The sequence below is a fragment of the Anser brachyrhynchus genome (genome assembly GCF_964034855.1).
Source record: "Anser brachyrhynchus genome assembly, chromosome: 11".
Classification (NCBI taxonomy): domain Eukaryota; kingdom Metazoa; phylum Chordata; class Aves; order Anseriformes; family Anatidae; genus Anser; species Anser brachyrhynchus.
The window spans coordinates 1,597,591-1,620,165 of NC_137706.1; the positions used below are offsets into that span (position 1 = coordinate 1,597,591).

The 22,575-nt window shown below is 41.7% G+C and overlaps 1 protein-coding gene across 3 annotated transcripts in view; it reads right to left on the minus strand.

The window, feature by feature from the left end:
- The window catches only part of LOC308200795 (uncharacterized protein), a 392,363-nt gene that overhangs the window by 170,571 nt on the left and 199,217 nt on the right, over window positions 1–22,575 (minus strand). The window contains exon 1 of one of the 3 annotated variants that reach the window (XR_013955813.1): window positions 10,443–11,614. The exons of 1 other annotated variant lie outside the window; for it this stretch is intronic. The gene's annotated coding sequence lies outside the window, so the exon portion shown is untranslated. Of the gene's footprint in view, window positions 1–10,442; window positions 12,107–22,575 lie in introns of those variants that run through there. One more of the 3 variants, XR_013955814.1, reaches the window with a different exon arrangement.

Consider the following 22,575-nt stretch of genomic DNA (forward strand, 5'->3'; position numbering starts at 1 on the left):
ACAAGAACGAATACGTGTGTGTACACACACGCATAGCCATACATACACACTCCCATCTTATTCATAAGAGGTCAGTCACAAGAACTCAAGATTTCTCCGAGTCCCAAATGTTACAGAGGTATGAATACAAGAAAAAAATTTCCAGACTAAATTTCCAAACTAGAGACAGTTCAGAGCCATATTTACCACTGATTGCAGCAAACTCCTCTCTGCCTTCTCATAGCCTTTTTAATGGCAGCATATTTTTATTTTTTAATTCCAATACAATGCAGGGGGAAGATGAATAGGGACATATATATATTTCACAGAAAATTAACAGCCTATTTTTTCAAAGAAAACAGTTAACTAATTTTATGAGTAGCTTCAAATAAATGCAACCATGGTCGTTTCATTCCAGTTGTTAAAAGAAAATTTAAGTGTTACTGAAGATGGCTTACACAGTGCACCACTCTGTCTGAGTGCTCCTGGCCTATGGCCCAGTTCATAAGCACATATATGCATCTTTAATATTATTATCCTGAAGCACTCTTGTAGCATAACTATTAGTATCGGCAAAGCTAAACAGCGTGTTTACAGGGTGATCGGAGGAACTAACTGCACTCTGCCCTCCAAACCAACCAAAGCTAAAGGAAATCCATCAGATCTACACACCTTTCTCCTGATCCTTCTGTGCCTTATATTGCCACCTATGCTGTGGTGATAACCACATTTGATTGCAGGCCTATAATGGTAAATAATTACTGTGATGCCCACAAAACTAATGTGGAGTGGGCATGAGTTTTTGAGTAAGATGACTTTAAGCCATTTTGTCTCATATAAGTTCCAACCAAAATTACCATCAAAAGACTGAAACTTGTGAAACAGAAGCACTGGCTATGTTGTAAGACTTCTGCTATTAACTACCAAAGCGGAAATGTAGTTGTATTAAGTGTCCTGAGGTCAGCATTGAAAAGCTTCAGAAAACATTTGTGAGAGCAGAAAAGTGTGTGTTGCAAATCAGTTGTGATGGGAAAGCTTCCCACCACCTCCCTGCAAATCATCAGCAAGGCAGTAGGGCAGCAGAGGAGGAGGAGAAGCAATCAAGTCCTTGGTATATACCAGTGATAAGAACATTTATGAAGTGAGCATTATTTCCTTCCTTGCCACCTGCACCATGAACATCAGAGAGGCATGTGATAAGCCAGGCCCCCAGAAGAACTGCCTGTCGCTTGCCACAACCTAATATTTCAGAAATATTTGAAGGGGAAAAAGCATACAGTGGGAACTGCCTAGGAATCAATATGGAGTAAATGGATTCCAACTCAGCTCTCGCTCTGCACAGTGTTTGGTCTAGGATGTTTGTGTGGCTGATCTGTGCCACTTGTGTCAAGATAGCATTATTCATTAAAGCTAAACAGAACAAATTCTTCCCACCGTTGTCCCCAAGGCTGTTCTACACAGAGTCTATTTTGTGGAGTAAAAGGGAAAGTGGAAAATTTCAGAACAAGGCCAGGGTACGCATCTATGCAGGCCTGGCATTGACATAACTGAAAAAGCTGAGGAAGGTGATTCCAAGAATAGGAAGAAAGATGTTGGGAGACATGAGAAGTAATTTCAAGCAGGCAGGTGAGGTGGTGTCCTTGATAAGCCAAGCCAAAGAGAAGAGGACTGAGCAGCAACCCCGCTTCATGACCTGGACAGCAAATTGTGGCAGCCAGGTGGAGACCCAGTAATCTTCACAAACTTGCTCCACCATTTCTTTCCCAGCTCACCAACACACTAATTCTCCTTTCCCAAGTTACCCACTTCCCAAATTCTCTGAACCCACTCTTACCTTTCCACAGCTCTCCTAGTACTGCATGTCTTTTTGCCTGAAAAAAGACAATCCCCACAGCAATGTATTCTGCTTATGAGAGTAGATAAACAAATCTGATGGCAGGCACTAGGACTGCAAATCCAAGAAACAGATTTGTGCTAGGCCTGTTTGCATATTCTGTATGTTTTTCATTTTCACTTTCCAGTAACAGCAACAAACCTCCACATCAAGATGAATAGAGCTATTTCCCCTTAAAACGTCAGAACATCCACATCTTATTTCTGGTCAGAGCATCAGCTGGACAAGTGTCTGAGATTATTCCCCTTTCTGTCACATCACCACAGTTAACTAGGGGACTTCCACAACCTGTCACCTCTGTGTGTGGCTGAAAGTAGAACTAACAGTATGAGGATAAGAGTGGGATTCAGCAGCTGGAATTAAACATGACATAAAATCTAAAATGAGACAAATTTATAAATTACCTGTCCACTTTCTGTCATTCTACTTGTTTTCATCAGGTTATGACAGTCTGACTCCTTTGTCTGCAGAATTTTTCACATTAGAACTATTCAGCACAGAAATATGAGTAGATAAACACCTTACTCAATACATTTTTTTTTAAATTTCATTTCTGCTGCCTCAAATCTATTGCACTAGGAGATGTAAATACTGGAAGGATATATAACTAAGTAGATAGCTGCCTTGTGATCAATCCTTTTGGACATTTCTCTCCAGCCTTAAAAACGGTATAACCACATCTCATTTAGTGGGGATACAAAGCCTGTGCCAAACTTATCTTGGAGTCATTCCCCAAATGGCATGGATAGTGTGGTCCCACTGGGTAAGGCTAGAAGCTCTAAGCTGGCTCTGCCACCAATCTGTTGATTAGGATGCACAAACCTGCTTTCAAGTCATAGAATATTCCATCTCCTCTTCTGTTGCTTATCTAGAAGCTGAAGGTTCTGCTGCCTACACATTATGTTATCCCACTACAACGCAATCTCTGACACCCACAAGAAAACCATTTTGTACTGTAGCTTCTCTACAGTCAGAAATAAGCAGTGGAAGATTATATTGTTTTCAGTGTTTCAGTCACCAGAGCATCTTCCAGTAAACAACAGTTCCATGGACTGACTAGTGAAATCTGTGCACCTTAGAACAGCATCAAAATTTTTCTACTGTTGCACAGATCATGGACTGGAGAACATCGCAGACATTTAGAGACAATTTCACCATTATCTTTAAATCAATCTATTTTATAGTTTAAAATCTATTCAATTATGCATTTTTTTTCTATCCAGCTGTAGTGAGATTGGGTTTATGCCATTATCATTCTTAGATTTGCACGCTCTCCATTTGCAAGTGAGCATTCCACATGAGTGGGAGGTATGTTAGGTGGGGCGAGGACAATATCTTTCTTTCTATTCCAGAGCTTGCCAACAGAAGCATATGTAGGCTGGGTGGATTCCAAAAGTCTCTCAAGCATATGGAACACCAGTTTACAGTGTGCTCAGACCTCCCGCTCGATTTGGTATGTTGGCAGAGCTCCCACCACAAGCACCTCATTTCACAGTCAAAATTCTTTCTGCCATTATGGCTATCAGTCAAAGCAGCCATAACTAGCATGTAATACCACAAACATTTTTGTTCTATGATTAGCGATGCAGGGAGTTATATACATCCACGTTTAAACTACAAAGTATAGGGGAGGAGTGCTGCTGCTACTTTTTATTTTATGGTAGTGCTGACAGCATTAACTTCAACTTTGCAAGCATAAATGAATCCAAGAGGTACGCATGTGCATGAAGCTCACTTCAGACAGGTGCTGGACCTTTGGACGTGAACTGCAATGTGATCAGTCTGAAAACTTTTAATAAATGAAGCTAAACAGTTCTCAATGACACCAAACTTGGAAAAGGAAAATGCACAATTGGCAGATTGGTACACTCTCCAATCTGTCTGTAAACTGTCATCCAGCATTTAAAGTGGAGTCTGTATATTACATGTACTGAGGTGACCTTGAAGTCACTCAGCAGTAGATGGGCATTAGCCAATGCTACACTATGAGGTGGGGGCATTCATACTTCAATCTCATTTTTCCCAATAGTCTTTTCTTCCTATGACTGTTCACTCTTTTGACAGCTCCCAGAATGTAATGTTGAAAATATCACTTCAGGGTTGAATTTCATCCCATAATTTCAACTCTGCACAGTGAAGTCCCTATCTGCAGATACTGCCAATTAGCATTCCTGCGTGAAATCAGACAGACAGTGTTGATGTACTCCAAATGAGAAACCGCAGCAATCTTCCTCACAGAGTTCATATGCTGAAGAATAGCCCATTAGGTTTAAAGAAAGAATATCTTTAAAGAATCAAAGTAGTGTCAATTGCACTAATAATTTTTTTTTTCTTACGAATTCTTCATACTGTAGCCTGCTACAGCTAAGAAAGAGCATCAGCTGGTACTGGGGCTGCATCTGGGCTGGTTCTGCTATTATGGCCCTCATTTGTGTTACAGAAGGCATCCTGGAGTTTGTTTTTTGAAAGACTGAAACTGTTTTCACAGCTGAAGTTACAGCAACTATTTAAAAGTAGGAAATGAAGAAAATCAACTTACTAGTTTCCCAAGGCTCAGGATTATACCCTTTTTGCTTTTCAAGGATTGTGGATATTTTTTAATTGGTTCCTATTTTCCTACAGCCTCTGGTTTTGCATAATTTTCCTCACTGTCTCATATATTTTGCCCTCTTCTGGCACTCCAAATATAGCAGTCCCAAACTTCTACCCTTTTTCCTTTGAATTATTCCACTGTAGAAGTTGCAAATGGCAAAGGTTTTATTTTCTGGATTAACTGAGGGAAACTATCAGACTGCTTTGGCCTTGGGTCTTGTGGCCACTAAAAGCTGTCTGGAGAAAGGGAATTCACTTGAAAATGACATAGATTGAAATAACCTGGACTCTTACATGGGTAACACTGCAGCATGTCTTTATCTTTTTGACTCATTTAGTTTCATTGCTACCCTCTGTCTCAGACTTCTCATGAAAGATTCTGAATTTTACTATTTCCTTCCTTCCCCTAATTACATCAAAATCCTGAGACTGTAAATGTTCAACTTTGCCTTCTATTACACTCGCTTTTTTTAAAATAAAAAAAAAAAGTACGGAAGGTTTTGGAAGTTCATGAATAAAATAGCACTTTGTACTCGCAAAGCTCTGCTCCTAAGAGGTTTACAAGATCTTTCAAAAACATTAATGAATTAAGACTTATTATAATACTGTGAGTGCTGAAGTGTGATACAGTCCTTCAGTTAGGAGATAACAGCTCGGAGAAATAGCTCACTATATTTTCCTATGTCTCTTTGGGCAAATCATTTAGTACCAGGCCCATAAAGATACGGAGGCTATTAATTCCCCATTGAAACTTGTGGTAAGTTAGACACTAAAATAGAAGCTCAGCTTTTAAAGACCTCTGTGGATCTCAGCTAGTTCATGTGTAAAATGAAAAAATGCAAAAAAGTTGTGGGTAATAGGAACATAAATACATGAATAAATGAGTAAGAGACATTCACAACGCAGGGCACACACAGGTTCCCACTGCCAAAAGCAAGGAAAAAACCCTATCCTACTCACGGAAGACAGAAGGAAAGCCAAGAGCAAGTGACTGGCCATCACAACAGAGGTTTGGAAAACCCATTACCCTGGAAAACACAGTCTCCTGCTTCGCTGTCAGGCTCTTATAAGGTGCAACATCTCTGTAACTGATGATCTCTTTTCTTCTTTTATGTTGTGAAAAATCAAGAAGTGAAAGTCATCCTTGCTGTCAGCACAAAAAGAATACATACCCCTCTTGCCTTTCGCCCAAACAGACTACCACCACTACTCAAAGACACTCTAGCTCTGCCCTGTGAACTGCTAACTGTTTCTATGGGAGGCAGTCTTCTCAGCCCAGTAAAGCAAGCCAAAAAATTAGATTTATGTATCTATATATGCCACCTATCCCATAATGTTTAGAGCTGCTGCAAAAAGAAAAAGGGGAGGGTGAAGGACCAATACAAGAAACACTTCTGACTGAGGTTTGATGGAATACCTTGCAGAGTCTGGGGCAACAGGATCATTTTATTACATTTTCCTTTTTTCATTATAATTGCCATTTCTGAAAACGAGCTGTGCTTGCTGCTCTCCAAGCTTCTATCACAGCGAGACATCCATGAACTATGGAAAACAGGCAATGCATCCAATACGAACAAAAGAAAATGAGCAGAAAATGGAAATGGTAATACTATGCGGGCGGTCAGTTTTGGCTGACGATGATGAGAAGACAGTTTGTTTGAAATACTCTATTTTGTTATATTACAACAAAATTTGTTCTGTGTGTCCAACTGGAACTTTAATACCCCCAGCCCCCAAATTTGGTTATTTTTCTCTTTTACCTGCTGTACTTTGTTTTACGGATATTGCACATGATCATAATCAATACAGCCTGTGATGAGGTAGTAAAAAGCATATTTAAAAGCTTTGCTCATTATCAGATTTCACACAATACCGGTGACGCAAGGCTGCTACATTAGGTACTTGCACTGGTTTTATCTAGACAGGTTATATAGAAAGCACAAGGCACCTCTCAGTCTACAGTTTTCTTGTTTTACATTAAAGACTTGCATTTTGCTCTATTAGTGACCTAGCCTTTTTACTTAACACCAAACAATATGCTTTCAGAACGCTGAAATTAAAGCTTGAAGTTGTGTGAAAACCTTTAGCTCACGTTCCTATTCACACCTACAAACACACATCCCACTAGTTGCTAGAATTGGCACCATTCTTCATGGAGTTACTGGCTCTCTAGAGACAGAGAAAGTAGAAATTGCCTTTGCTGTCAGCTTTACATCCAAGGTTTGAAAACAGCAGAAATGTATGTAAATGTTAACTCATCTGGCCTTCTGCCCCAACCAACAGTAGCTCATCTGACTGAAAAAGTGTATTCTCTGAGATCACGGCAAAGCAAATTCTGACTCCACAGTGCCAAGGCACTACTAATAAACTAAAAAAAACACTGCCATTTAAATTCCTCTGTTCTTTAAGAACTAAGACATAAAAATACAAACCCACTCCATAACATTACATAGTAAATTACAGTAATGTTTGTGTAGTGAACTGCAATGCATTTGACAAATACTTTGATTTTCCAAGTGCCAGCAACCATGTTGCAGTCTCATTGCCTAAAGGCTTTCTAGGCCTTTTGTGTTCCATGGACTGTTTTTTTTTTCCATTCCATGTTTGTACAGTTCTTGACACAGTGGGATCTAGTTGAGTAACAAGGGCTTGCAGGTGCTACTGCAAGACAAATAGCGAGTAATGATAAAGTGCATGCACAGATTAAAGTTATTGAACTTGTAAATAAAGTCTGTTCTGTACAGACTGTTCTGCATCAGAGCTAACCTGGGAGTCAATGTGTCACGAACAGTCCCACTGGAGCTTCTATATTTTATCTAATAGAGCATCTTATCCTTCAGCCATGAGCAACCCTTCATCAGAGAAAACTCCCAAATAAGTTCAAACTTCTTTTGATTTTTTTTTTTTAACGATCACATTATAATTACCATAATGCTCCCTAGTGCCTGCCATTTTGCACTCTAATGATACTACTGAAGTGATCAAAGGCACAAAGCTAAGTACACCCTCTGGGGAAAGGAATGTGTTTCCCAGCTTCCCGCACCACACCTTTTAGTCCCCTGTTGTCTTTTATTATTATTGAAGTCAGCCATTAGAACAGCTTATGCTGCTCTGAACATCATCTCTCTCATGGTGGTTATTTTTTTTTTAAACCATTCCGTAAAAAGTCAGAGAGCAAAAATTTATTACAAAACAAAAATGTTGCAACTCCCATCTTTCTAACACGTGCTTGTGTGGATGCCTGCATTTCCACCTACTTTTGAACAACAACCAAGTCATTTTCCTGAAGCTTCATAAAACGGCATACATCACATGCATGTGTGTACACATGTTGTGTTGATATAAAAACAAGGAATGGAAAGCAAACACATGCAGGGGCAGAGTGCTACGCGTTTCAATGTCAACAGACTGTATGAGATGGTCACTGAATCACTCCCTGCAATTTTAGTACTCTGCAAAGTGACATTAACAAATAATGACATCAAGATAAACCCCTCCCTTCTCACTGCAGTTAAATCACACAGAGAAGACAATCCAACTCATCAAAACTCATGAAGCTGTTGAGCTAAAGCAAGGGCCCTGTCCTCAACATACACAAATCAATATAGTTTCATCCATTTTAAGATGAGATGCATAAATTCACTCCAAAGAAATACAAACTGAACATGTTTCTCCTACAGTTTAACCAGTAAGTCTCAGCTGAAAGCTATCCTAATTGGGCTTACACACTATATTTACAGTTTAGCCTCAGCTTGGTATTTCATTCTAGAAGTAAAGAAACCTACACAACAATCTCATGGAAATCAGCAGCAAATATATTGGGACTGAGGCAATAGGGGAACTCTATCAAAGGAGGCAGGCAAAAAAACAACAAAAAAACTCAAGCAAAACCAAGAAAAACCCATACACACTTTCAAAAATCCCCACATAGTCACCATTCTTTGTGGATTAAGAAGTACTCAGCAGAGTCACCGTTTTATATGGGCATAGTCAATTGTATTCTGTCTAACACTCTGAAACTCTGAGTTGTAAAATGTAGGCAAATGTACTGCTCATATTCAATTAAAAAGGAATCTAAGGAGACTAGTTTTAAAGCACTAATTGTTTTCTCCTGTGAAAACCAGAGAATAGCTGAACAACAGATTATTGTACAACATCCTAACAAAGGTTCATAATGAAATTGAAAAGATTCATGTTTCATGTATGGGTCCAGTATGTCCTCATTTGTCAAACTGATCACCAAAGTCAATAGATCAGAAAAACTAGTAGAATCCCTGTAAAAATAAACTAAAAGCTGTAGTCCCTTTGACCCTAGGCACTTTGCATTACCAGAACCCCCAACAATAAATACAGGGAATGACAGCATTAAGTGAGCTTTGTAGCTTCCCTGTGTATGGACACTGCCCTGGCAATACGTAACAAGAAGACATTCAGCATCTGAGAGAAGAATTATTAGCTCAAAAGAAAGGCTAGAAAAAAATCAGACCAAACTGCACTTAAGCAGGATTAGGTAAGGAAGAGAACCCTAGGCACTTCACAATCATAGGCTCGTAACCTTCATTAATCACAAGAGCAGAAACACACAGCAGAAGATTGATTGTTTATGAAACCAAAGCTTGTCCAAAATGTTAAATAATACATAGCTGTAGCCCACTCAGTACCAAACCAGTACAAGATGCATATGATTCTATAGGCTATTTGTGAGAAGATAAAAGAAAATGATGTCCCACTGGAGACTTCTGAAAATTAACGAGGCTGGGAGTATTCCCATGGCTGAGAGGGTGTTTTTTTTTTTTTCCTTCTTAATTTTAGAAGATGGATTGCAAGTGTGCTTGAGCAAAACGCAGTTATTTTTATACTCCGCAGGCTTATATGCATTGGTGTGAGATGTAAACAGATAAGCCAGGCTGTAGCCATGAACCTCTAATCAAAATGGGACAATGTATTTTAACACTTGTGTGCATTTACATTGCATTATAAGTCTCAGCAGTATTTCACTGCAGGTCTTTGCTGCTGTTTCCCCTATTTCTATGTGATTCATTATAAAACCAATAAACTATCCAAACAAAACAAAAAATATAAAAGCAATTTTCTTTAGCATATGTTGTTTCACAGCAGCTTACAACCACCATTACTTTTCTACATTTTTTTCCCCCCCTTTGCTAACTGTGCCCCCTCCCTTTTTCCAGTGGTACTTTCAGTTAAACAGAAATCACCTGGGCTTCTTGATCTTCTGGTTGCTTCCTTATTTATGCATAACCATTGATAACATTTCTAAAACTCCAGAAGCACAGTTTCTTTGGTTTGTAAATACTCTGTGTGAATGTAGTCTTTGCAAATGATGCATCAAAGTTGTTAAAGGACTTCAAGCATGGAAACAATAGATAAAATACAAGCAACGTTAAGATACTGCCTTCTCCTCCCCCCTACCTTACCAATATTCCTCACAGCTGACCGAAGAAATTCATTTTCTGTGGCACGTTCAACACTTCACTAGAGAAGGCCAGTAAGGATGTCAACCATTACATTGAAAGGAATCCACAGAAAAATTGACTGATACTCCAAAATCTCATTTTGCTTAAGCCATTCATCAACGATCAACTGATAACAACCGTTAATCATTACTGTTCTGTCCTAGAATTACACACTGCTTCAAACCAGACATTAAATCCACCTTCTAGTCAACAGATCAATTTGAGGTCCTCTACTGAAGACGCACAGGATTAAAGCACACCATATGTAGCCAACATTTTCTAGAAGAGATTCAAAATAATAACTGTAGTGGCACTACAACACTAAACTTGAAAAACACAACATCAAAGCATGTTTATGTCCTTCAGAAAGTGACACGATCAATTGTAACTCATTGAATTGTTGCTGCCTGGTATGCTAAGTTTTCACTGGAATATTATGTAAGAAGAGACAAACTTTTGCCCTGAACGTGAAGAATTTTACAGCAAGAAGTAAAAAGTCTTACCAAAAAGAAGCAGCAGTGAAGAAACCAGCCTTGTTAACAACACACTGAGAACCACAGGTGTTTCTCTCTGCCAAATTTAAAGTCACACCCAACGCATAAGGCATACTAGGTAAATTGTATCACTTTTGTTAATGATTCCAATTACATCAGCAATAGATCCTCCAGTGAGGAATTTCACTTTTAGGTAGCTTTTTAAAACTGGAGTTCATTGTTTGGGACTAGGGGTTTAAAAAACTTTTTTTAGGTTTAGAAACGTTTACAATGTGTTTCTATCCCAAGAGTGAAGCTACAAATTCCAGACTTGCCTCTAGCTACCTCCTTATGGATGTAAATTTACTACAAGACCTAGTAAGTTGCAGTCTCTGCAAGTATCTTGTTCGATCTTTTCTTGAGCTAATTGCTCCATAAGGCATGGAGGGAAAGGACTAGCCCTGCCTCACTACTCTGTGCTAGCCAGATGTAGATTGCAAAGCACCCCACAACACATGTCCCTGTATAGAATGCACGGAGAGTGAGCAAAAATGCAGTGGGAGGGCTGGGGAGCACATGGGCTTTGAATTCAAGAGCAGCAATGATTGTAGGCACCTGTGAAGATGACAGGACTATTACAGAGGCAGGTGCGGAGCCATTTTACCAAAATCTGCAAAACCACAAGACTTATTACCCAAGATATGTAGGCTTGTTTTCCCTCAAAAGTCACAAAGCACTGATAGAGTGGAAATTCTTTTTTTGTTTGTTTGTTTTTATAAGTACCATTTAAATGTCCTTGAGTATTCAACACATCTGGATGTAGCTAGCAGATATGGTACAAGATATGGTACCCAGGAGAAATCCATACATTTTTGGGATGAGAGTTGGAGGCCAAACAACTCAATCTGGGTAAGGACTCATAAAACAACACTGGAAACAGCTATTTATGCAATGGAATCTCATACAAAGAGCCTTGGAGAGACAATGTCTTTCTTCATGTAGAGACATGAGTTTTGGTCTTGTCTGCATGTCTTGATCTGAAGGCAGCTCTTTATTAGACTACACGTGGGCTACAGGCATCTGGACTAGGAAGTCAAAGGTAGCGGTAGCATCCCTTCTTTGTTACTGACAGCAAAACTAGCATTTTGTTTTACATGCACTCATGTACATAGTTTAGATGTACCACTGACTTTTTTTTCCTCCATTGGCCATGGGGTCAAATCTAAAGGGAAAAGTTTGAAAGTTGGAGACGGATCATTCAATTAGAGTGGACAAGGACGAATGGAGTAAAAGTGACCTTCTTACTAACAATCCAAGGAATTGCCATATTTACTCAGTTCAGCAGAGCAAATGATGGCAAAAAGAGGACCAGATTCTCTGCCAGAGCACAGTAGCATCACTCCACTGACTACAATATACTTTAGCATAATAGCGGTGTAGCTGGACTCTAATGGATTGCAGCCATATTACATTACTAAGGATCTTTACCCAAGAGAAATTAAAACACTGAGTAATTTAACAGTACTAGTTTCATTTTACCCTGATTTTGCTGGGGTGTAAATGTCTTCAAACACACAATGCTGTTGACAACCAGTACAGTACATTTTGCAGTATTTACAGACTTATAAAATGCATCAGACATTAAGACAGGTGTGTTATACTGATAAATATGTTGACCAAAATTAAAGTGACACCAGTAATATACGTGAAAGCAGAAGAGCTACTTGCTGGGTTGGAAAAATAGCTGGAAAGGCAGAGGGGAATTACTGTGCAAGAGAGATGGCACAAGGCCAACTGTCTCTGGATAATAGCCTTCTAGGTACTTGCAGACTAAGTAGCTACTTGGAGGAGTAATACAGGCCTCCCTCCTCTCCCCAGCTACAACACCTGGCAAATAAGAACTCCAAACTCATCTGACTTTTCTGGTCTGTTTTGATCTAAGACACCTTCTCCCCAGATGTGGTCCAGTCAAACTGATACCTTATTTTGGATATAAGGGTGGATGGAAGAATCTTCTGTGGTCCATATGAAACATGGATATAAAATATTAAAAATATTATATAAAATATTTTGACTTAATGATATTTTTGTTGAGTTGTGTCAATTTTTTTGTTGAGTTGTGTCAATTTTTCAACAAAAACAAAACAACCAAATCCTAAAACACTTGTTTTAAAACATTTCAGCTTTTCCATATGCTAATCAATTCCTAGCCTAACGTATTGTCTGAATTTAACCTGAAACCAGAAGGAGTTTGATCTCCCCGATATTCCTCTGTCTATGAATTCATCAAGAAAAAGCAATCCGTTATATTTTGTTACCAAGACATTTAAAAGAGAGGAACGACACAGCATTCATAAAGATTGTATGCTGCGGAAGTGAAAAGAAAGAGAGATTTCTAAAAAAATTGTTACCGAACATGACACACACTAGTTCCCCTGGCATCAGGTAATAAGAACAGAGAGAGAGACAAAAGCCATGTATAAATAGGTGCCTTGTAGCCGTCAGTTCAGATTATAGCATGAAAAATAGTTCACAGTAAATAACATCCAAGGACTCTCTAGGAAAAGTAAAAGGTACATAACACAAAGAATGATTTAGAGATAGAATCACACTCAGACTTAAATTCATTTAATTTTAATGAAAACCTGAAACATTCCAGTCTGGCCTCACTGGGGTAGATTTTCATACTGATGGTCAGCTGACACTTACATTGCTAAGGGTACAGCTGTGAAAAAACAAACTAGTTGCAATTCATGGCTTCTCTTCATCCTAAGATACTTAATCAGTAGATTAATTACTTGAATTTTACCTGCCTAGACTTTGAGTCTTCCTGCAGTCCTTCAGTAGACAGTGCCAAGGCTGGCAGAATCTCCTCATTTCTAGAAGTAGTTTGCATCAGCACCTAAATATTTTAGATGTATTTGGACCACTGAGGATTTTCAGTGCTAGTGTGAAAAGGCTGCAAGGACATCAAGCATGAAGTTCAATAAGAGCAAGTGCCGGGTCCTGCACCTGGGACGGGGAAACCCTGGCTGCACGTACAGACTGGGCGATGAGACGCTAGAGAGCAGCCTAGAAGAGAGGGATCTGGGGGTCGTGGTTGACAGCAAGTTGAATATGAGCCAGCAGTGTGCCCTGGCAGCCAGGAGGGCCAACCGTGTCCTGGGGTGCATGAAGCACGGCATCGCTAGTAGGTCAAGGGAGGTGATTGTCCCGCTCTACTCTGCGCTGGTGCGGCCTCACCTCGAGTACTGTGTGCAGTTCTGGGCACCACAGTATAAAAAGGACATGAAACTGTTGGAGAGTGTCCAGAGGAGGGCTACGAAGATGGTGAAAGGCCTGGAGGGGAAGACGTACGAGGAACGGCTGAGGTCACTGGGCCTGTTCAGCCTGGAGAAGAGGAGGCTGAGGGGAGACCTCATCACAGTCTACAACTTCCTCGTAAGGGGGTGTCGAGAGGCAGGAGACCTTTTCTCCATTAACACCAGTGACAGGACCCGCGGGAACGGGGTTAAGCTGAGGCAGGGGAAATTTAGGCTCGACATCAGGAGGGGGTTCTTCACAGAGAGGGTGGTTGCACACTGGAACAGGCTCCCCAGGGAAGTGGTCACTGCACCGAGCCTGTCTGAATTTAAGAAGAGATTGGACTGTGCACTTAGTCACATGGTCTGAACTTTTAGGTAGACCTGTGCAGTATCAAGAGTTGGACTTGATGATCCTTAAGGGTCCCTTCCAACTCAGGATATTCTATGATTCTATGATTCTATGATCTGCTTCCACAGCGTTTTGTCATACCGGACACTGCCAAAGTCACAGCGGAGAGGTGAGGGGACAAATGTACACAGTTCGTTTAGGCCTATTCATCATTCACTGAAACTCCCACAAACTCCTGAGGTTTAACTCTGTCCTCGGCCCAAATTTCCCCTACTGCTGTTAAAACACCACATTTGTTTGCGTTAGGTGTCCTCAGATGACCAAATCTTCTACATAAACACTGTCTTCGGGATACCCTGGGGCACCTCATGCTTTATTGCACGTGCATGAGGAGACAGTCACCATGTTGTCTCGGGGAAGCCCATGGGCTACAGAGAACCTTCCGGAAGAGGCCGAGCGGCCATCCTCAGGGCGGAGAGGAGGTGCCAGCAGTAAAGCGAGCGGGCTGTGGTGGGAGGCAGAACCCATCCTGCCTTCGGGGGCAAAGTCTGTCCTTCACACCTAGGCGCCTCAGCCTGAGGAAAGCCCAGGGACTCACTGACAGAGCTCTCTGCCACACGTGTGGTAGAGGGCCGTTTGAAATTGTTTTTGACTCTCTCACTGAGCCTGTGAGATGCCAGGGCCATTTATTTCACTTTCTGAGAGAAATGTCATCTTCCAGCTTATTTTTGTGCTCAAATGTATCACCTGAGGGCTTGGAAATCTCTCCTGAGGCAGTTGTGCCTGACAAGGCTGGTCAAGCCAGGCTGCGGCCTGCCTTGGAGCAGCAAGGGGCCTCCCTGATAACTGAGTGGGATCGTGAGGGTTGCCATTTACCACATCTCTGTGTTGCAGGGACTGCAGCCACAATTTACACCGATGTAACAGGAATACCTCAGACCATGCCTAATGTGCTCCATGCTCCAGAGTCCAAATCCCCGCTGCACAGGCCGGGGTGACAGACTGTGTGGGCTGAGGAAGGAGGGGTGATGGCAAGCACAGCGCAGGGACAATTTGACGAGAAAGGAGGGCCTTGATGACGTCCTCGCAAGTGCTGCAAGCAGATGATGCGCAAGCCTCTGACTAGCGCTTCCCCAGCCCAGATGGCGTGGGGGAGAGCAGATGCTGTGTGATGCCTTGTGCTCCTGGAGAGGGTCATCCCTTCTACATGCTTCTGGGTCTGAGGAATAAAGGTGACCCCCACTGGGGCCTGTTTCACGGCTGGCAGTGGACCAGCGACTGCTCTCTGGATCTGCTCGGCTGACTCGAGTTTCAAGCAAAGCAGTACTAATTTGCTTCATTTGATGATCAGTCTTATTATGCACGCTGCTCTCCTCTTAACTTCCTTGAGTCGAGTTTTACAACGTGAAGTCCCAAATCCTCTTTCTGTTCCTCTTTTGTATGTGTACATACAGATCTGTCCAACTAGGCAGATGCTGATTTAGCAGAGTTGGGAGTAAAGAAGAAAAAAAAGAAAGAAGTGCCTTTGATACCAACTTGGTGCACCCCAGCTTGTTTTTCTTGGGCCAGAACAGAATGGAAACCACAGAAGACCCTGAGAGTGATCTAATCTGTTCCCCAGACCAAATCACGGGAGCATCTCCCCCTCAACATGCCTGGGAGTAGTCCAAAAACCTCCATGTACTTTAAAACCTCCAATGTTCCGTTCTCCACATCATCCCCAGATTACCAGTTTTAGTGCTTTATTTATCTTCATTGCTGGAAAATGTTTCCCTATGTCTAACCATAAATTCATTGTAAGAATGACACATTAGGCCTTCTGTCATTCACTGGAGTTGTGGAGAAGGATTTATTTCCTTTATTTTTACTGCTTCCAGTAAAATGTTGGTTGTGTCTGTACGATCAGGTCCTCAGTCCTAGGGCAGCATGTACAGGATGGCTGTGTCCTGACCGGCGGCAACCACCCCTCCTGTGGCCTTGGGTTCCCCTGGGAGGCCACCCGCATGGACAAACATAGTCCAGCCACTCTCAGTAGCAGCTCCTGCTGCTGTCACAACACAAAGGCAACAAACACAGAGCAAGTGTTACCTGGAACCCTGAGGACAAGTATGTCTTGCTCTATATGTTGCACGCAGAATAGTAGAATTTGCTTCCATGGAAAGTGGCTGTTGCTGTGTATTATCCAAAAGTCCATGAATTAATCTCATTCTCTTGGTATGTGTACAAAGGTACATCTGTAAATACTGCTTAAGACAACATTCCTTATCTTCAGAGTAGTAGAGCTGTAAGATTTTGTTTTATTTTATTTTTAAATTTTATGAATATTGAATATAACTGCTTTATGAATCTTTTGTCTGTATCATGTGTTAGTGCAAACTCAGGCAGGCTTCAGAAATTTATGCACCCTCATTGTGCAATCATTTTAAAAATAGTTCTTAAATTGAACACAAACACTTTATCCATATGATGGAGGTATTAGATTATGGCTACAGTCCTTTCTGCTGAAAGATTATAGCTAGGAAAAGTCATAGAAAGGTTTGCTAACTGGAAGCATGTTTAAGAAATGTATGGTAGTGCTATTAAAGAAAATTGTTATCCATGCTATATTTTAATTTATGCACTTTTTATAGGAGCAGTCTGTAGTAATTTATATAGATACAGCTTTTGGATGTCTGTTTTTTTTATTAAATTATAACAAAAAGTCCTCTTACATAAAAAGTCAGTTACCTGCAGGAAGAGGTTTCTATTAACATATTGAAAGCAGAAGGTCTAAGGCCATATCTCTGTGAAAGATCACCAGCTTCATCACAGTGTTTCTTGTCTGCTCTCATGTCATAATGTAGTGGGAGAAGAAAGGCAGTGATATTTTCTGACCCAGTCAAGGGTGTGTTGACCTTGTATTGTGTTGATGAACTTTGGAAGACTACATGAAAGCATCTCAATAAAAGTGCATTGTTTAAAGGAAACTTACTTTAAGAACACATGAGAATTTTAAGATCCCATATGCCAAGGAATAATCTGTTCTTGATTAAAAATAAAAAAATAAAATAAAAAAGGTGTGCTTATGACCTGGAAATTTATGAACCATTAGAAATTAAAGCTCACCAGCCAGTTTAATTTTCTTCCTTAATTTGGCTACCTCTAAACTCAAGACCCCTTAACCTTTCTTCAAATACTGCAACTCAACAGCCTGCGAAATAATTAGGCTGATTTTTCTGGGGATGTCAAAGACATGTTTTTTCTTGAACCACAAGTAATGAATTAGTACACATACTTGTAAACATCTCTGTCCTGTGGCTTCTGTTAGCGGTTAGATGTCTGGTTTGAAAAAAACTCCTAAAATTTTCACTTAAATACAGTAAAATAGTCACTATATATGTCACTATAATAGTCACTTATAATGCTGAAATTGCTTCTAGATTATTATTTTTTTATTATTTTTTAATTACTTTTCACTTGTGCTTTGATGAAGCTCGTCTGGAAGATAGGACCATGCACAACCCAATCCCTTCACTCTGTAGGCATTGTCTGTGGAAATGGGAGGAATGCAATGAAAGCAAAACAACCAAGGCTGTATCCAGGGCCTGAACTCTCCAGCAGAGTCCTAAAGACCTATGTAAACCCTCTAAAAATGGCTTGAAATGGGTTTGAATAGCATCTATGTCTCTTTCTGGTGTTGGTGAAGTATTAAATTCACTAAAAATGAAATTCAGCTATGCAATCACGAATAACTGTAAATATCACCAGTAGAATTAACATTGTAACTCTACAGATGCCATTTGCCTTTTTAAGGCTGCACTTAACCTATTTGTCTCTGGGTACATTGCACCCTAAAGAGGAATTGTGAATAACTACAAATATTAACTTCAGAAGCCCAGTTTTAAGACCTGCATCCATCCAAACAGAGAAAAGCACTATCATATGACAGACAGTGTTACAGCCTAACATTTTGTGAATACTCATACTGCCAAGAATGCTTGGTAGAAATTGAACGTGTGAGTAACGCTGAAAGAAAAAGACATCTGAGGAATTTGTATAAAATTTGCAGTGAAACAAGGTCACATTAATCAGTTAATCACTTTCTTCTAATTACTATTATCATGGTTTGTACCATTTCTGATACTCAATCTTTCAGTATAGCAGCAGTCACCAGTGCTGGATTGGAACATGACTATTCAGTGCACAGGAAACTGGTGCACATGAAAAGACAGATGTGCGCACGCATACATGAACAATTTCCCATTAAAATCAATATTGGATCTCCTGTTATTAAATCTGAGTATCAAAATTCACTCAAGGCATGTTTCTGTAATCCCAAGCAACACGACTGTTCACAGGGTGCAATGAAACCGCTAGGAGCATCACTAGTATTGATTAATGCAATAGGACTGACGGCAGAAATTAAGCTGGGGATAGGGGTCTCCATTAAAAATGTTTACTGCTAAGTGCTCATGTATCACTTCAGTTCCTCTGTAGATCTGAAGAAAAAAGAAAACAACAACAACAGCAACAACAAAAAACATTAGAACCTTCTTCAGGGATGAAGAAAGTCATTTAGCTGATGTGTTCCTCAGAAAAATTTTGCTTCCTTTCTTTACTCCAATCTTATTTAGGGTGCTAAGAGTGCTAATAAAACCTGATAGAAGTACCAGTTTGGGAAAATAGTTAAGTAGGTGCTTAACACAAAGCAACACTTTAAACAAAATATATGCTTTTCCAGTTCAGCATTCAGTAGTCTGAATCTCAGAGTGGGAAGATAATCTCTGTTATGATATCTCAAGTTGGATACATCAGACCAGCTCCCCCTACCACCCTTTGTATTCTTCTTACCCCACTGTTGTGGTTTAACCCGGCTGGCAGCTAAACACCACACAGCCGTTCGCTCACCCTCCCCCCTCCCTCTCTGGGATGGGGGGAGAGAAACGGGAAAGTGAAGCCTGTGAGTTGAGATAAAGACAGTTTATTAAGACAGGAAAATAATAATAACAATAATAATAATAATAGTGATAATGGTAATAGTATTAACAATAATAATGTGTAAGAAAACAAGTGATGCACAATGCAATTGCTCACCACCCGCTGACCGATGCCCAGCCTATTCCCGAGCAGCCGGCCCCCCCACCCCGGCCAGCCACCCCTATATATTGTTTAGCATGACGTCAGATGGTATGGAATACCCCTTTGGCCAGTTTGGGTCAGCTGTCCTGGGTCTGTCCCCTCCCAGCTCCTGCTGCACCCCCAGCCTGCTCGCTGGCAGGACAGAGCGAGAAGCCGAAAAGTCCTTGGCCTGGTGTAAACACTGCTCTGCAACAATTAAAACATCAGCATGTTATCAGCGCTCTTCTCATCCTAATCCAAAACATAGCACCCTACCAGCTACTATGAGGGAACATTAACTCTGTCCTAACTGGAACCAGGACAGATATCCACCCCTTATTCCATACCATTTATGTCATGCTCAGGTTACACTCTGTCCAATACATTCTAATTAATCACCATTTTCATCTATGATATATAGCAATCATGGTAGTGATGACATACATTATTATATAATAATTAACATACTACAATTCAACTCATGGGCTATTCTCACTCAGTATCAAATCCCCTTGAGGTACACACCGGACCTCCCCATTCTTTTGCATTACCCACCAAGTGCATCCAGGTCCCTGAGCAAAAGCAATTCCACGAATGGGTTTGCCTTTTCCTGAGGCAGGAGTAGCCCAGACTGTTTTACCCAGCATGTTTCTTACGTGCACTACAGGAACTTTATCCCCTTCTACAGTGCGTAACAGGTTTGATTGGGCAGGTCCAGCTCGGTTGGCAGATCCCCTGGTATTGACTAACCAGGTGGCCTTTGCCAAATGTGTATCCCAATTTTTGAATGTCCCAGCACCCATTGCTTTCAGTGTAGTCTTCAACAGTCCATTGTATCGTTCAACTTTTCCAGAGGCTGGTGCATGATAGGGGATGTGATACACCCACTCAATACCATGTTCTTTGGCCCAAGTGTCTATAAGGTTGTTTCGGAAATGAGTCCCGTTGTCTGACTCAATTCTCTCTGGGGTGCCATGTCGCCATAAGACTTGCTTTTCAAGGCCCAGGATAGTGTTCCGGGCGGTGGCATGGGGCACAGGATATGTTTCCAGCCATCCGGTGGTTGCTTCCACCATTGTAAGTACGTGGCGCTTGCCGTTGCGGGTTTGAGGGAGTGTGATGTAATCAATCTGCCAGGCCTCTCCATATTTATATTTCAGCCATCGTCCTCCATACCAAAGAGGTTTTGACCGTTTGGCTTGCTTGATTGCAGCACATGTTTCACAGTCATGAATAACCTGTGCTATAGTGTCCATGGTCAGGTCCACCCCTCGATCACGAGCCCATCTGTAGGTTGCATCTCTACCTTGATGGCCTGAGGTGTCATGGGCCCATCGGGCTATAAATAATTCACCTTTATGTTGCCAGTCCAGGTCCACCTGAGCCACTTCAATCTTAGCAGCCTGATCCACCTGCTGGTTGTTTTGGTGTTCTTCAGTAGCCCGATTCTTGGGCACATGAGCATCTACATGGCGTACCTTTACAACCAGGTTCTCTACCCGGGCAGCAATATCTTGCCACAATGCCGCAGCCCAGATGGGCTTGCCCCTGCGCTGCCAGTTGTTCTGCTTCCATTGCTGTAACCACCCCCACAGGGCATTTGCTACCATCCATGAATCAGTATAGAGATAGAGAACTGGCCACTTTTCTCGTTCAGCAATATCTAAAGCCAGCTGAATGGCTTTTACTTCTGCAAACTGACTCGATTCACCTTCTCCCTCAGCAGCTTCTGCAACTCGTCGTGTAGGACTCCATACAGCAGCTTTCCATCTCCGATGCTTTCCCACAATACGACAGGACCCGTCAGTGAACAAGGCATATTTCTTCTCATTTTCCGGTAGCTTGTTGTACAGGGGGGCTTCTTCAGCACGAACCACCTCCTCCTCTGGTGATATCCCAAAGTATTTGCCTTCTGGCCAGTCCATAATCACCTCCAAGATTCCTGGGCGACTGGGGTTTCCTATTCGAGCCCGCTGAGTAATCAGTGCAACCCACTTGCTCCATGTAGCATCAGTTGCATGATGCGTAGAGGGGACCCTTCCTTTGAACATCCAGCCTAGTACCGGCAGTCGGGGTGCCAGGAGGAGCTGCGCTTCAGTACCGACCACTTCCGAAGCAGATCGAACTCCTTCATATGCTGCCAATATCTCCTTTTCAGTTGGAGTATAGCGGGCTTCAGATCCTCTGTATCCCCGACTCCAAAACCCCAGGGGTCGACCTCGAGTTTCCCCAGGTTCTTTCTGCCAGAGGCTCCAGGTGGGACCATTCTCTCCGGCTGCGGTGTAGAGCACATTCTTTACATCTGGTCCTGTTCGGACTGGCCCGAGGGCTACTGCATGAACTATTTCCTGCTTAATTTGTTCAAAGGCTTGTCGTTGCTCAGGGCCCCATTCAAAAGCATTCTTCTTACGGGTTACTTGGTAGAGCGGGTTTACAATCAGACTGTAATTTGGAATATGCATTCTCCAAAACCCCACGACACCTAGGAAAGTTTGTGTTTCTTTTTTGCTAGTTGGTGGAGACATAGCTGTTATTTTGTTGATCACATCCATTGGGATTTGACGGCGTCCATCTTGCCATTTTATTCCTAAAAACTGGATCTCTCGTGCAGGTCCTTTAACTTTATTCTGTTTTATGGCAAAACCGGCCTTCAGAAGGATTTGGACTATTTTCTTCCCTTTCTCGAAAACTTCTTCTGCAGTGTCACCCCACACAATGATGTCATCGATGTACTGCAGGTGTTCAGGAGCTTCCCCCTGCTCCAGCGCAGACTGGATCAGTCCATGGCAAATGGTAGGGCTGTGTTTCCACCCCTGGGGCAGCCGATTCCAAGTATATTGGACTCCCCTCCAAGTGAAAGCAAACTGTGGCCTGCACTGTGCTGCTAGAGGGATGGAGAAAAATGCATTAGCGATATCAATTGTGGCATACCACTTGGCTGCCTTTGATTCCAGTTCATACTGGAGTTCTAGCATGTCCGGCACTGCAGCACTCAGTGGTGGCGTGACTTCGTTCAGGCCACGATAGTCCACTGTTAGTCTCCACTCACCATTAGACTTTCGCACTGGCCATATGGGACTATTAAAAGGTGAATGAGTCTTGCTGATCACTCCTTGGCTCTCCAGTTGACGAATTAGCTTATGGATGGGACTCAGGGAGTCTCGGTTGGTGCGATATTGCCGCCGGTGCACAGTTGTGGTAGCGATCGGCACTTGCTGTTCTTCAACCCTCAGCAACCCCACAACAGAAGGGTCCTCTGAGAGACCAGGCAAGGTAGACAACTGTTTAATGTCCTCTGTCTCCAAAGCAGCTATGCCAAAAGCCCAGCGGAACCCTTTTGGGTCCTTGAAATATCCTCTTCTAAGATAGTCTATGCCAAGGATGCACGGAGCATCTGGGCCAGTCACAATAC